The sequence below is a fragment of the Armigeres subalbatus genome, chromosome 3 (genome assembly GCF_024139115.2).
Source record: "Armigeres subalbatus isolate Guangzhou_Male chromosome 3, GZ_Asu_2, whole genome shotgun sequence".
NCBI lineage: Eukaryota > Metazoa > Arthropoda > Insecta > Diptera > Culicidae > Armigeres > Armigeres subalbatus.
In genome coordinates this window covers 93,075,786-93,092,032 of record NC_085141.1, presented here as the reverse complement: position 1 = coordinate 93,092,032, position 16,247 = coordinate 93,075,786, and the positions used below count along the sequence as shown (strand labels likewise).

General features: G+C 43.2%; 1 long non-coding RNA gene across 1 annotated transcript in view; it reads right to left on the bottom strand.

Moving 5' to 3' along the window:
* LOC134220590 (uncharacterized) overlaps positions 1–13,045 on the bottom strand; it is a 33,424-nt gene extending 20,379 nt beyond the window's left edge. Inside the window, exons 1-2 of the long non-coding RNA XR_009981967.1 lie at positions 12,652–13,045; positions 11,885–12,594 (exon numbers count right to left, since the gene is read on the bottom strand). This is a non-coding gene — a long non-coding RNA (uncharacterized LOC134220590). The remainder of the gene's footprint in view (positions 1–11,884; positions 12,595–12,651) is intronic.
* Positions 13,046–16,247: the final 3,202 nt, after the last annotated feature.

Here is a 16,247-nt window from a genome sequence, read left to right as displayed (position 1 = left end):
AGTTCCTCCGGGATTTTATCGGGATTATCATATGCAGTTTCAGTATGCAGATGTACGATTCAACTTATCTTTATACATGCAACAATGAAGTCAATACCAAATTTTCAAAACGACTTATCTGCTTTTGTAAACAAACATTGAATCGTCGATTTGACGAAACTGATAGCACTCCCACGCAAACCAACACCACCAAAACGTAGGTGAGGGTTACTGCTACCTGTTGATGGTGTTGGTTTGCGTGGGAGTGCGATCAGATTTGTCTAATCGACGATTGCATGTTCGTTTACAAAAGCAGTTAAGTCGTTTTTAAAATATGGTATTGAACTCAAATCGTATAAATGTAGTTTGTATCGTAATTTGTAATATTAAAGCTCTTGTCAATAATAAACTTTCAACTACATTATGATTGTCAGAATTGTGATGCTTTTTAAGAATTGCTAAGTAGCACCGATGGTAGGTGTTTGGGCTCGCCCCCCTGTACACACCAGTGGCTTTCTGCTAGCCAGAATACGTGACCAGCAGTGGATCTATCGCCGGTGAGCAATCGTCGTTGTTGTGCTGTTAAACCTAATCACATCAATGCGGTAAGGATGGGACGGAGAGGCAAACAATGCTATACACTGTTGGACGATCGTTGCTGCTGTGCCTTGTGACGATCGCCGCTGACCAGCCAACGGATAGAGATGCCGTAGACCACAACAGAGCAACCGACGGAGATAAGTTCTCGCTGTCGGACTATACTCAGGACGATGACGTCACTGATATCTTCAACAGAGAACGGAGGAAGGTTGGATTGCTCTGTTGAAGATATCAGTAACCAGTCCACACTACAAGCAAAATTGGAACGGTCGGTTTTTTGGATACCGTGTTAATTTAAAATCGATTAGAAGTTTAAGTTCAGTAGCGAATAAATTAGAGTTTAATTGAGAACGGTCGGTGTTTTAAGAACTGTACGGAATCGGAAGAACTGTGTCTTAGGACCAATCCTTGGCTTTGGCAGGTGATTAAGGAAGAAAACGTTGGTTTAAAGGGAGTGTTTCTCGCCGATACTGCCCGGGTGGGGTTTATTGTTCATGGCTAGTGATTGTTCGCGGTGAATGGTGGCTGTTCGACCCAACGGAGGAATTTTTTGGTGTCGTTCAGGCTGCAAATTTATTGTGCATGTCCGGATCCTAGACTAGACGGATGATATTCCTAGCCATCATCGGAGGTAGGTTCCGGAGTGGACAGTAGGGTATCGGCCTTTAGATCCAGAGGTCGACTGTTCGAGACAGGGCTTCTTAGGGATGTCTTATATCAAGCTCTATCTGGAATAAGGGCGAATGTCGCAAGAGAGGATTCTCTTCGTCGACTTCCCCTCTTTTAAATAAAAGTGACAAGCAGCGGATTTCTTTGTGATTTATCACCTCAGAACGATAGAAAACAATGCGAACTTGCATTCTGAGGTGATAAACTGCAAAGAAATCCCCTGCTTGTCACTCATATTCAAATGAGGGGAAGTCGATGAACAGAATTCTCTCTTGCGACATTCGCCCTTTTACCAGATAGAGCTTGATATGTTTCCCATTGGGGCTGTATGCTGCTAGAAGGCGATTTTTGGTCGATTGTATCAATAGTAGCAGACATAGCACAAAACAGCAATTTTCACTATACTGGTCGAAAAAGCATAGAAGCCAGGCCTACAAAGACCAACCCAGTAGGCAGGGTGCTTCTTAGGGGTGCCATATATGTTTCCCCATGGGGCTATATGCTGCTAGAAGGCGATTTCTGGTCGATTGAATCAATAGTTGCGCACATAGTACAAAACAGCAACTTTCATTATACTGGTCAAAAAAGCATAGAACCCAGGCCTACCATGACCAACCCAGTAGGCAGGGTGCTTCTCAGGGATGCCTTATCTGTTTCTCCATGGGGCTGTATGCTGCTAGAAGGCTATTTCTGGTTGATTGGTTCAATAGTAGCGAACTAAGTACAAATCAACAATATTCACTATGATGGACATATAAGTCAAAAACCCAGGCCTACCATGACCAGCTCAGTAGGCAGGGTGCTTCTCAGGGATGCCTCATCTGTTTCCCCATGGGGCTGTATGCTGCTAGAAGGCTATTTCTGGTTGATTGGTTCAATAGTAGCGAACAAAGTACAAATCAACAATATTCACTATGATGGACATATAAGTCAAAAACCCAGGCCTACCATGACCAGCTCAGTAGGCAGGGTGCTTCTCAGGGATGCCTTATCTGTTTCCCCATGGGGCTGTATGCTGCTAGAAGGCTATTTCTGGTTGATTGGTTCAATAGTAGCGAACTAAGTACAAATCAACAATATTCACTATGCTGGTCATGTAAGTCAAAAACCCAGGCCTACTATGACCAACCCAGTAGGCAGGGTGCTTCTCAGGGATGCCTTATATGTTTCCCCATAGGGCTGTATGCTGCTAGAAGGCTATTTCTGGTTGATTGGTTCAATAGTAGCGAACAAAGTACAAATCAACAATATTCACTATGCTGGTCATATAAGTCAAAAACCCAGGCCTACCATGACCAACCCAGTAGGCAGGGTGCTTCTCAGGGATGCCTTATATGTTTCCCCATAGGGCTGTATGCTGCTAGAAGGCTATTTCTGGTTGATTGGTTCAATAGTAGCGAACTAAGTACAAATCAACAATATTCACTATGATGGACATATAAGTCAAAAACCCAGGCCTACCATGACCAACCCAGTAGGCAGGGTGCTTCTCAGGGATACCTTATATGTTTCCCCATAGGGCTGTATGCTGCTAGAAGGCTATTTCTGGTTGATTGGTTCAATAGTAGCGAACTAAGTACAAATCAACAATATTCACTATGCTGGTCATATAAGTCAAAAACCCAGGCCTACCAAGACCAACCCAGTAGGCAGGGTGCTTCTCAGGGATGCCTTATATGTTTCCCCATAGGGCTGTATGCTGCTAGAAGGCTATTTCTGGTTGATTGGTTCAATAGTAGCGAACTAAGTACAAATCAACAATATTCACTATGATGGACATATAAGTCAAAAACCCAGGCCTACCATGACCAGCTCAGTAGGCAGGGTGCTTCTCAGGGATGCCTCATCTGTTTCCCCATGGGGCTGTATGCTGCTAGAAGGCTATTTCTGGTTGATTGGTTCAATAGTAGCGAACAAAGTACAAATCAACAATATTCACTATGCTGGTCATATAAGTCAAAAACCCAGGCCTACCAAGACCAACCCAGTAGGCAGGGTGCTTCTCAGGGATGCCTTATATGTTTCCATATAGGGCTGTATGCTGCTAGAAGGCTATTTCAGGTTGATTGGTTCGATAGTAGCGAACTAAGTACAAATCCACAATATTCACTATGATGGACATATAAGTCAAAAACCCAGGCCTACCATGACCAGCTCAGTAGGCAGGGTGCTTCTCAGGGATACCTTATATGTTTCCCCATAGGGCTGTATGCTGCTAGAAGGCTATTTCTGGTTGATTGGTTCAATAGTAGCGAACTAAGTACAAATCAACAATATTCACTATGATGGACATATAAGTCAAAAACCCAGGCCTACCATGACCAACCCAGTAGGCAGGGTGTTTCTCAGGGATGCCTTATATGTTTCCCCATAGGGCTGTATGCTGCTAGAAGGCTATTTCGGGTTGATTGGTTCAATAGTAGCGAACTAAGTACAAATCAACAATATTCACTATGATGGACATATAAGTCAAAAACCCAGGCCTACCATGACCAACCCAGTAGGCAGGGTGTTTCTCAGGGATGCCTTATCTGTTTCCCCATAGGGCTGTATGCTGCTAGAAGGCTATTTCGGGTTGATTGGTTCAATAGTAGCGAACTAAGTACAAATCAACAATATTCACTATGATGGACATATAAGTCAAAAACCCAGGCCTACCATGACCAACCCAGTAGGCAGGGTGCTTCTCAGGGATGCCTCATCTGTTTCCCCCATAGGGCTGTATGCTGCTAGAAGGCTATTTCTGGTTGATTGGTTCAATAGTAGCGAACAAAGTACAAATCAACAATATTCACTATGCTGGTCATATAAGTCAAAACCAAGGCCTACCATGACCAACCCAGTAGGCAGGGTGCTTCTCAGGGATGCCTTATATGTTTCCTTATAGGGCTGTATGCTGCTAGAAGGCTATTTCTGGTTGATTGGTTCAATAGTAGCGAACTAAGTACAAATCAACAATATTCACTATGATGGACATATAAGTCAAAAACCCAGGCCTACCATGACCAGCTCAGTAGGCAGGGTGCTTCTCAGGGATGCCTTATATGTTTCCCCATAGGGCTGTATGCTGCTAGAAGGCTATTTCTGGTTGATTGGTTCAATAGTAGCGAACTAAGTACAAATCAACAATATTCACTATGATGGACATTTAAGTCAAAAACCCAGGCCTACCATGACCAGCTCAGTAGGCAGGGTGCTTCTCAGGGATACCTTATATGTTTCCCCATAGGGCTGTATGCTGCTAGAAGGCTATTTCTGGTTGATTGGTTCAATAGTAGCGAACTAAGTACAAATCAACAATATTCACTATGATGGACATATAAGTCAAAAACCCAGGCCTACCATGACCAACCCAGTAGGCAGGGTGTTTCTCAGGGATGCCTTATCTGTTTCCCCATAGGGCTGTATGCTGCTAGAAGGCTATTTCTGGTTGATTGGTTCAATAGTAGCGAACTAAGTACAAATCAACAATATTCACTATGATGGACATATAAGTCAAAAACCCAGGCCTACCATGACCAGCTCAGTAGGCAGGGTGCTTCTCAGGGATGCCTTATCTGTTTCCCCATGGGGCTGTATGCTGCTAGAAGGCTATTTCTGGTTGATTGGTTCAATAGTAGCGAACTAAGTACAAATCCACAATATTCACTATGCTGGTCATATAAGTCAAAAACCCAGGCCTACCATGACCAACCCAGTAGGCAGGGTGCTTCTCAGGGATGCCTCATCTGTTTTCCCATGGGGCTGTATGCTGCTAGAAGGCTATTTCGGGTTGATTGGTTCAATAGTAGCGAACTAAGTACAAATCAACAATATTCACTATGCTGGACATATAAATCAAAAACCCAGGCCTACCATGACCAACCCAGTAGGCAGGATGCTTCTCAGGGATGCCTCATCTGTTTTCCCATGGGGCTGTATGCTGCTAGAAGGCTATTTCTGGTTGATTGGTTCAATAGTAGCGAACTAAGTACAAATCAACAATATTCACTATGCTGGACATATAAATCAAAAACCCAGGCCTACCATGACCAACCCAGTAGGCAGGATGCTTCTCAGGGATGCCTCATCTGTTTTCCCATGGGGCTGTATGCTGCTAGAAGGCTATTTCGGGTTGATTGGTTCAATAGTAGCGAACTAAGTACAAATCAACAATATTCACTATGATGGACATATAAGTCAAAAACCCAGGCCTACCATGACCAACCCAGTAGGCAGGGTGTTTCTCAGGGATGCCTTATCTGTTTCCCCATAGGGCTGTATGCTGCTAGAAGGCTATTTCTGGTTGATTGGTTCAATAGTAGCGAACAAAGTACAAATCAACAATATTCACTATGCTGGTCATATAAGTCAAAAACCCAGGCCTACCATGACCAACCCAGTAGGCAGGATGCTTCTCAGGGATGCCTTATATGTTTCCATATAGGTCTGTATGCTGCTAGAAGGCTATTTCAGGTTGATTGGTTCGATAGTAGCGAACTAAGTACAAATCCACAATATTCACTATGATGGACATATAAGTCAAAAACCCAGGCCTACCATGACCAACCCAGTAGGCAGGGTGCTTCTCAGGGATGCCTTATATGTTTCCCCATAGGGCTGTATGCTGCTAGAAGGCTATTTCTGGTTGATTGGTTCAATAGTAGCGAACTAAGTACAAATCAACAATATTCACTATGATGGACATTTAAGTCAAAAACCCAGGCCTACCATGACCAGCTCAGTAGGCAGGGTGCTTCTCAGGGATACCTTATATGTTTCCCCATAGGGCTGTATGCTGCTAGAAGGCTATTTCTGGTTGATTGGTTCAATAGTAGCGAACTAAGTACAAATCAACAATATTCACTATGATGGACATATAAGTCAAAAACCCAGGCCTACCATGACCAACCCAGTAGGCAGGGTGCTTCTCAGGGATGCCTTATATGTTTCCCCATAGGGCTGTATGCTGCTAGAAGGCTATTTCAGGTTGATTGGTTCAATAGTAGCGAACTAAGTACAAATCCACAATATTCACTATGATGGACATTTAAGTCAAAAACCCAGGCCTACCATGACCAGCTCAGTAGGCAGGGTGCTTCTCAGGGATACCTTATATGTTTCCCCATAGGGCTGTATGCTGCTAGAAGGCTATTTCGGGTTGATTGGTTCAATAGTAGCGAACTAAGTACAAATCAACAATATTCACTATGATGGACATATAGGTGAAAAACCCAGGCCTACCATGACCAGCTCAGTAGGCAGGGTGCTTCTCAGGGATGCCTTATCTGTTTCCTCATGGGGCTGTATGCTGCTAGAAGGCTATTTCTGGTTGATTGGTTCAATAGTAGCGAACTAAGTACAAATCAACAATATTCACTATGCTGGTCATATAAGTCAAAACCCAGGCCTACCATGACCAACCCAGTAGGCAGGGTGCTTCTCAGGGATGCCTCATCTGTTTTCCCATGGGGCTGTATGCTGCTAGAAGGCTATTTCTGTTGATTGGTTCAATAGTAGCGAACTAAGTACAAATCAACAATATTCACTATGCTGGACATATAAATCAAAAACCCAGGCCTACCATGACCAACCCAGTAGGCAGGATGCTTCTCAGGGATGCCTCATCTGTTTTCCCATGGGGCTGTATGCTGCTAGAAGGCTATTTCTGGTTGATTGGTTCAATAGTAGCGAACTAAGTACAAATCAACAATATTCACTATGCTGGACATATAAATCAAAAACCCAGGCCTACCATGACCAACCCAGTAGGCAGGATGCTTCTCAGGGATGCCTCATCTGTTTTCCCATGGGGCTGTATGCTGCTAGAAGGCTATTTCTGGTTGATTGGTTCAATAGTAGCGAACTAAGTACAAATCAACAATATTAACTATGCTGGTCATATAAGTAAAAAACCCAGGCCTACCAAGACCAACCCAGTAGGCAGGGTGCTTCTCAGGGATGCCTTATATGTTTCCCCATAGGGCTGTATGCTGCTAGAAGGCTATTTCTGGTTGATTGGTTCAATAGTAGCGAACAAAGTACAAATCAACAATATTCACTATGCTGGTCATATAAGTCAAAAACCCAGGCCTATCATGACCAACCCAGTAGGCAGGGTGCTTCTCAGGGATGCCTCATCTGTTTTCTCATGGGGCTGTATGCTGCTAGAAGGCTATTTCTGGTTGATTGGTTCAATAGTAGCGAACAAAGTACAAATCAACAATATTAACTATGATGGACATATAAGTCAAAAACCCAGGCCTACCATGACCAACTCAGTAGGCAGGGTGCTTCTCAGGGATACCTTATATGTTTCCCCATAGGGCTGTATGCTGCTAGAAGGCTATTTCTGGTTGATTGGTTCAATAGTAGCGAACTAAGTACAAATCAACAATATTCACTATGATGGACATATAAGTCAAAAACCCAGGCCTACCATGACCAGCTCAGTAGGCAGGGTGCTTCTCAGGGATGCCTTATATGTTTCCCCATAGGGCTGTATGCTGCTAGAAGGCTATTTCTGGTTGATTGGTTCAATAGTAGCGAACTAAGTACAAATCAACAATATTCACTATGATGGACATATAAGTCAAAAACCCAGGCCTACCAAGACCAACCCAGTAGGCAGGGTGCTTCTCAGGGATGCCTTATATGTTTCCCCATAGGGCTGTATGCTGCTAGAAGGCTATTTCGGGTTGATTGGTTCAATAGTAGCGAACTAAGTACAAATCAACAATATTCACTATGATGGACATTTAAGTCAAAAACCCAGGCCTACCATGACCAGCTCAGTAGGCAGGGTGCTTCTCAGGGATACCTTATATGTTTCCCCATAGGGCTGTATGCTGCTAGAAGGCTATTTCTGGTTGATTGGTTCAATAGTAGCGAACTAAGTACAAATCAACAATATTCACTATGATGGACATATAAGTCAAAAACCCAGGCCTACCATGACCAGCTCAGTAGGCAGGGTGCTTCTCAGGGATGCCTTATCTGTTTCCTCATGGGGCTGTATGCTGCTAGAAGGCTATTTCTGGTTGATTGGTTCAATAGTAGCGAACTAAGTACAAATCAACAATATTCACTATGCTGGTCATATAAGTCAAAAACCCAGGCCTACCATGACCAACCCAGTAGGCAGGGTGCTTCTCAGGGATGCCTCATCTGTTTTCCCATGGGGCTGTATGCTGCTAGAAGGCTATTTCGGGTTGATTGGTTCAATAGTAGCGAACTAAGTACAAATCAACAATATTCACTATGCTGGACATATAAATCAAAAACCCAGGCCTACCATGACCAACCCAGTAGGCAGGATGCTTCTCAGGGATGCCTCATCTGTTTTCCCATGGGGCTGTATGCTGCTAGAAGGCTATTTCTGGTTGATTGGTTCAATAGTAGCGAACTAAGTACAAATCAACAATATTCACTATGATGGACATATAAGTCAAAAACCCAGGCCTACCATGACCAACTCAGTAGGCAGGGTGCTTCTCAGGGATGCCTCATCTGTTTCCCCATGGGGCTGTATGCTGCTAGAAGGCTATTTCTGGTTGATTGGTTCAATAGTAGCGAACAAAGTACAAATCAACAATATTAACTATGCTGGTCATATAAGTAAAAAACCCAGGCCTACCAAGACCAACCCAGTAGGCAGGGTGCTTCTCAGGGATACCTTATATGTTTCCCCATAGGGCTGTATGCTGCTAGAAGGCTATTTCTGGTTGATTGGTTCAATAGTAGCGAACTAAGTACAAATCAACAATATTCACTATGCTGGTCATATAAGTCAAAAACCCAGGCCTACCATGACCAACCCAGTAGGCAGGATGCTTCTCAGGGATGCCTTATCTGTTTTCTCATAGGGCTGTATGCTGCTAGAAGGCTATTTCTGGTTGATTGGTTCAATAGTAGCGAACAAAGTACAAATCAACAATATTCACTATGCTGGTCATATAAGTCAAAAACCCAGGCCTATCATGACCAACCCAGTAGGCAGGGTGCTTCTCAGGGATACCTTATATGTTTCCCCATAGGGCTGTATGCTGCTAGAAGGCTATTTCTGGTTGATTGGTTCAATAGTAGCGAACTAAGTACAAATCAACAATATTCACTATGATGGACATATAAGTCAAAAACCCAGGCCTACCATGACCAGCTCAGTAGGCAGGGTGCTTCTCAGGGATACCTTATATGTTTCAACATAGGGCTGTATGCTGCTAGAAGGCTATTTCTGGTTGATTGGTTCAATAGTAGCGAACTAAGTACAAATCAACAATATTCACTATGATGGACATATAAGTCAAAAACCCAGGCCTACCATGACCAGCTCAGTAGGCAGGGTGCTTCTCAGGGATGCCTTATCTGTTTCCCCATGGGGCTGTATGCTGCTAGAAGGCTATTTCTGGTTGATTTGTTCAATAGTAGCGAACTAAGTACAAATCCACAATATTCACTATGATGGACATTTAAGTCAAAAACCCAGGCCTACCATGACCAGCTCAGTAGGCAGGGTGCTTCTCAGGGATACCTTATATGTTTCCCCATAGGGCTGTATGCTGCTAGAAGGCTATTTCAGGTTGATTGGTTCGATAGTAGCGAACTAAGTACAAATCCACAATATTCACTATGCTGGTCATATAAGTCAAAAACCCAGGCCTATCATGACCAACTCAGTAGGCAGGGTGCTTCTCAGGGATGCCTCATCTGTTTCCCCATGGGGCTGTATGCTGCTAGAAGGCTATTTCTGGTTGATTGGTTCAATAGTAGCGAACAAAGTACAAATCAACAATATTAACTATGCTGGTCATATAAGTAAAAAACCTAGGCCTACCAAGACCAACCCAGTAGGCAGGGTGCTTCTCAGGGATACCTTATATGTGTTCACATAGGGCTGTATGCTGCTAGAAGGCTATTTCTGGTTGATTGGTTCAATAGTAGCGAACTAAGTACAAATCAACAATATTCACTATGCTGGTCATATAAGTCAAAAACCCAGGCCTACCAAGACCAACCCAGTAGGCAGGGTGCTTCTCAGGGATGCCTTATATGTTTCCCCATAGGGCTGTATGCTGCTAGAAGGCTATTTCTGGTCGATTGTTTCAATAGTTGGGAACATAGTACAAAACATCAATATTCACTATATTTACTGTCATATAAGTTTAGAATCCAGACCTATATATTTGACCAATACATGAATTTAATTTAGAGAGTGTAATTATAGCAAATTAAATTAAAATAATGAATTCATGTACTATAGTTATAACTATACTTGAGCTGAATCACATTTACTTGACCTGCTCGCGCATTTAACAGTGATTAGCGCTAGCAACGACTTGCTCGCGCATTTAGCAATGATTCTTGCCCCCACTTTTTTTGGTTGCACATGAACAAAATTGTTGCTCGCGCACTCCGGCTGCTCGCGCATTTCACAGCGATTCTGTCTGTGTCTGGAATGTCTTCACTTTTCGAGTTAAGTACGAGAACAGAAAACGGCCTTACTGTTGAGGACGAAATACGTATCGGTAAAATTAAAATCAAGCGATGGAATGATATGGGATGGACGGTAGTAACTTCTGTTGGGACAGGCACAATACATTACTAAATAAGTGATTCGAATATTATTATTTTAACAAAGACAATAACAAAAAAATATTTAAAAAAAAAACACGAAGTAGAACTTAGAATTTTACAAGGAAATTAAATATAAATAATGTGTTTCATCAAAAACTATAAAATCAACATATTATAAAAAATATTTTTTTAATGTTAATAAATGGTAAAATCGATACAAACGTGATAGTAGTTCTTTATTTTCTTATATTATTATCTTTATTAATAAGATAAATAACGGTTCCGTATATTTACCATCGGTGCAGAAAAATGGACATATACCAATCGAAATGCTGCAGTTCAAACTGTGAAGAGTACCAAATTGATTCGGTCCGCTGTTGAAAAAAGTTACCTTAGGCTCGACCCCGATCTGTTCAACTCTGCGTGCACGCGGCATAGAAAAAATATGTATCGGAGAAAAGCCGATGCACAACTGCGTTATTTTAACGTTGCGTGCACGTGACGTTGAAAAGACGCTACGTGAGCCACGGACCTTAATAGTTGCAGTTAATGAAAGAGTGAATGGAAATAGAATTTGCATGGAATATTATAAACTGTCGTTATAATATCATATTCATTAATATTACGACACTTTATTCAATAACAGGGGTAAAGGGTGCTTCATACTATCCATACAATCGGGAAGCATATGAAAATATTGTTATGAGCTACTCACTGTAACTATCAGTACATACATTACTGAGATCCCCCAGGAAGTAGATAGTGTGAAGTACGCGCATAGTAAAATGTTGTTTTGAGGGGACATTTGCTGGTCTAATTTGTTTTCCCATTACTTTCGTCAACTTCACTGTTAGGGTTCTTTCTAAAATTACGTAACGCTAAATTTGGTGATTTTGGACCCCCACCCTCCCCCTCGTAACACTTTTTGTATGAAAGGTTTATTTTTTTGTATGGATCGTAACACTCGGCTTGACCCCCTCCCTCCCCCTACAGCGTTACTTAATTTGTGAAAGGCCCCTTATGAGTTACAAACATTGAAGTACAGAAATATATTTCCTCATTTCGAAATAAATTACCTACTTACCCAAGATGACTTTCTCACTAATGCAGAAGGATCTCCGGATGCTCCCTTCCGTTATACATTACTCTGAAGTATATGTGAAATACTTCCTGTATGACAATGACAACATCCGCTTTTATCGCCAGGCCAGCAATTGTTCAAAACATAGATAATAAATACATCTTTCTGATCGATTACTTCTGAAGGTTGACCTGTCGAAGTGATGCCCGAATTTACATCTTGCCTTCTGCGATTCGCTCCAGTTAAAAACAAACGGGGTGCAACGTAAAAATTGGTTTCCCGGGCAGCGACATCGCTGGAAAAATCGTACGTCGTGTCGGGTGGTCCCGTACCGCATTCAACTAGTCATTCTCTTTTAGACGGAACAAGGACTAGGAAAATTCGCTCACATAAAGGAAGTCGGTCGGCTCCAGGTAAACCTCCTCTCGACGGGATTCTTCCTCAGGGGAGATGTATAAGTTAGACACCGATGTAAATCCAAAGGACGTAGAGAGCTCATTTTAGCGAGTTGCAGTCGTGGCAAGAACTCTTCCGGCAAGTGTGATCCGTTTGCTAGTAGAAGTTTGATATTTGCGCATCGGAATAACTGTTGCTTTTGGTTTCCGAATCAGGTTTCAGTTGAACTGTGATAGTATCCGTCGATCGATGAGATGAGGTGCAATTTCTATCTGATGAACAAACGACGAATTCCGAAGCCGTCGAAGTTTTTGACCCTGGAAGGCGTAAAGTTTATTAAAATGGAAGAGTATACAACTGATGAATTCTCTTACCTTGTGAGTAGTATGTCTGTTCAATCCTTTTAATTTAATTTTTATTATCTATGGTGTTGTAACAGTTCACTTTTTGCGATTTGTGGATAGAGCTGATCGAGCTTATTTTTTGGATTGTTTACCGCGAACTGTCATTGAGGAGACTTGCCGTTGGATTAGTGAACACAAATTATGTGCTGTATACAACTCACTACTACATGCACTATTTTGGTCGACTCACTGAAATGACTCACGTTAGGGTAAGGTTACACTAATGTTACCCTAACGCAGACGTTTGAAATCAGCAAACGCCTAACACGATGTTGCAATATAGCGTAATTTTAGTCGAGGTTTACCCTAACGTGAATCATTTTCTTAGGCTCATGAGGTAACATGTTACCCTAAAGTTCGGGTCATGTTAGGCTCATTCTCCTTACTGGGTATCTATAAGTGATACATTTCTTCCGCATTGTTGCCAAGGGGCCGTACACATATTACGTAAGCACTTATGGGGGGAGGGGGGGTCGGTTAATATCTTACGCTCCATATAAATAAAAAATCTTTTGTATGAAAAGTCTTACATGGGAGGGGGGTCGAAAAACCCAGAAAAAATGCTTACGTAATAAGTGTACGACCCCCAATTTGTTTTGTTCTCCGTTTACGGCAAATTCTCAAGCAATTGTAAACTGCATGATGATGAAATCATTTTGGCGACACTGACAGCGTCATTCTGGCGGGCTGATTTGGGCAATTTTCTCTCTCAGAGAGTGCTACCACGTGCTTTTTTAACGGAAAACCCTTCCCTCAGACCTTAAGGATTCCTCCACGATTGCCGAAGGAATCCCTCAGGATTCCCGAAGTATTCCCCTCGAGATTCCCTTCCTTCTTCTCAGGATTCCCGAAAGAATCCCCTCAGAATTCCCGAAGGAATGCCCTCAGGATTCCCGAAGGAATGCCCTTAGGATTCCCGAAGGAAAACCCTCAGGATTCTCGAAGGAATGCCCTCAGGATTCCCGAAGAAATGCCTTCAGGACTCCCGAAGGAATTCCCTCAGGATTCTCGAAGGAATCCCCTTAGGATTCCGGAAGGAATCCCCAAGAATTCCCGAAGGAATCCCCTTAGGATTCCCGAAGGAATCCCGCCAGGATTCCTAAAGGAATCCCCCGAGGATTCCTAAAGGAATCCCCCGAGGATTCCCGTAGGAATCCCCCGAAGGAATCCCCTCAGGATTCCCGAAGGAATCCCCCCAGGATTCCCGAAGGAATCCCCCCAGGATTCCCGAAGGAATCCCCCCAGGATTCCCGAAGGAATCCCCCCAGGATTCCCGAAGGAATCCCCCCAGGATTCCCGAAGGAATCCCCCCAGGATTCCCGAAGGAATCCCCCCAGGATTCCCGAAGGAATCCCCCCAGGATTCCCGAAGGAATCCCCCCAGGATTCCCGAAGGAATCCCCCAGGATTCCCGAAGGAATCCCCCCAGGATTCCCGAAGGAATCCCCTCAGGATTTTCGAAGGAATCCCCAGGATTCCCTGAACGAATCCCCAGGATTCCCAGAACGAATCCCCCAGGATTCCCTGAACGAATCCCCAGGATCCCCGAAGGAATCCCCCCAGGATTCCCGAAGGAATCCCCCAGGATTCCCGAAGGAATCCCCCAGGATTCCCGAAGGAATCCCCCAGGATTCCCGAAGGAATCCCCCAGGATTCCCGAAGGAATCCCCCAGGATTCCCGAAGGAATCCCCCAGGATTCCCGAAGGAATCCCCCAGGATTCCCGAAGGAATCCCCCAGGATTCCCGAAGGAATCCCCCAGGATTCCTAAGGAATCCTCAGGATTCCCCGAAGGAACCTCAGGATTCAGAAGGAATCCCCAGGATTCCCGAAGGAATCCCCCCAGGATTCCCGAAGGAATCCCCCCCAGGATTCCCGAAGGATTCCCCCAGGATTCCCGAAGGAATCCCCCCAGGATTCCCGAAGGAATCCCCCCAGGATTCCCGAAGGAATCGCTTAAGGATTCCCGAAGGAATCGCTTAAGGATTCCCGAAGGAATCCTCCCAGAACTGTCGAAGCAATCCCTTCAGGATGCCCTAATCAATATCTTCAGAATTCCCGAAGGAATCGCTTAAGAATTCCCGAAGAAGTCTCTCAAGGATTCTCGAAGGAATCTCCTCCAGGATTCCCGAAGGAATCTCCTCCAGGATTCCCGAAGGAATCTCTTCCAGGATTCCCGAAGGTATCTCCTCCAAGATTCCCGGAGGAATTCCTCCAGGTGACCTGTAGGAAAACCTCTGGAATTCCCAAAGGAATCCTCCCAGGACTGTCGATGCAATCCCTACATGATTCCCGAAGCAATCCCTTAAGGATGAAAGAAGGAATCTACCAAGGATTCCCAAAAAAAATCCTCCCAGGTTTACGAAAGTAATCATCTAAGGATTTCCAAAAAACTCCACTTAGGATTCCCGAACACATCATTTAGGGATTCGCAAAGAAATTCAATAAGGATACCTAAACAAGTCCATTAACGATTCTCGAATGATTCCACTAAGTATTCTTGAAGAAATTCACCCAAGTTATCTGTGTAATCCATCCATGATTACCGAAAAGTACACTCAGGATTCCCCTTTTTTGTGAATAAATCCCAGGAAATTGACAATGAAATACTAAAAATAAATAATAAATCAAGACCCAGAATACTTAGCTTTTGACATAGATGATTAATTCGACGTCGGTCCCATCGCCTGATGATTTACATAATAGCAGGAAAAATCACAGCAGTGATCCATGGATACTGCAGGATGCAGATTCGAACGTTATTATTGCTGCAATAGAAAACAAAATAATATTTACCGTTGTATTCAGAATAGTTTAGGTATAGGTATAAGAATCCTAAAACAAGAATGTTTTCAATACTCACTTTTTCTAGACATATTTCGATCCGATAATCCTCCGCCTCGTATGCTGCTCCACCTTCTTGCCGAAAATTTCGGGATTTTAGCGATTCTGGTTCTCGATGATTTCCTGGACAACGGTTTTCCGAGCAAATTTAACTACATATTTAATATGCAAATAATTTGTTTATCGCACACAACTCCGACTTCTCTAAATGGAAAAACGGTTATGAAAAAAATATGGCAACGAAAAAGCGCGCGAGCAATCTTGACAGCTAAACCGGTTCGACTGCCGCTGGCGTATGACTGTGTGGTGAACAAACAAACACTTGCAAAATTAGTTGACTAAAATATGCACTTGATTCGTGTCCAAGATGAAGTTGAAGCCCGACTAGGATGGTTTGTGTCAAATTTAGGTAGATTCCTGTTCGCTTTTAGACATCCTTCCGTGCGGGGCAATTTAACGGTGCTGGCTTTATTTTTCAAAATGTCCAAATGAGTTAAACGATTAGTGCCGTTTGCACTGAAATCACCCCAAACCATAGAACAGAGTGACTAACGTCCGCAGAAATAATTGCCCTGCGGAATATTTACAAGAACTCGCATATTTCCGTTAAAAATACCTATACGAAAAATTGGAAAACTATTATGTTTTCATATCGATGAATGAACAGCTGACGTGAATTCACAATTTATTCAAAAAATATGGGTAAATATTGTGTAATACTCAT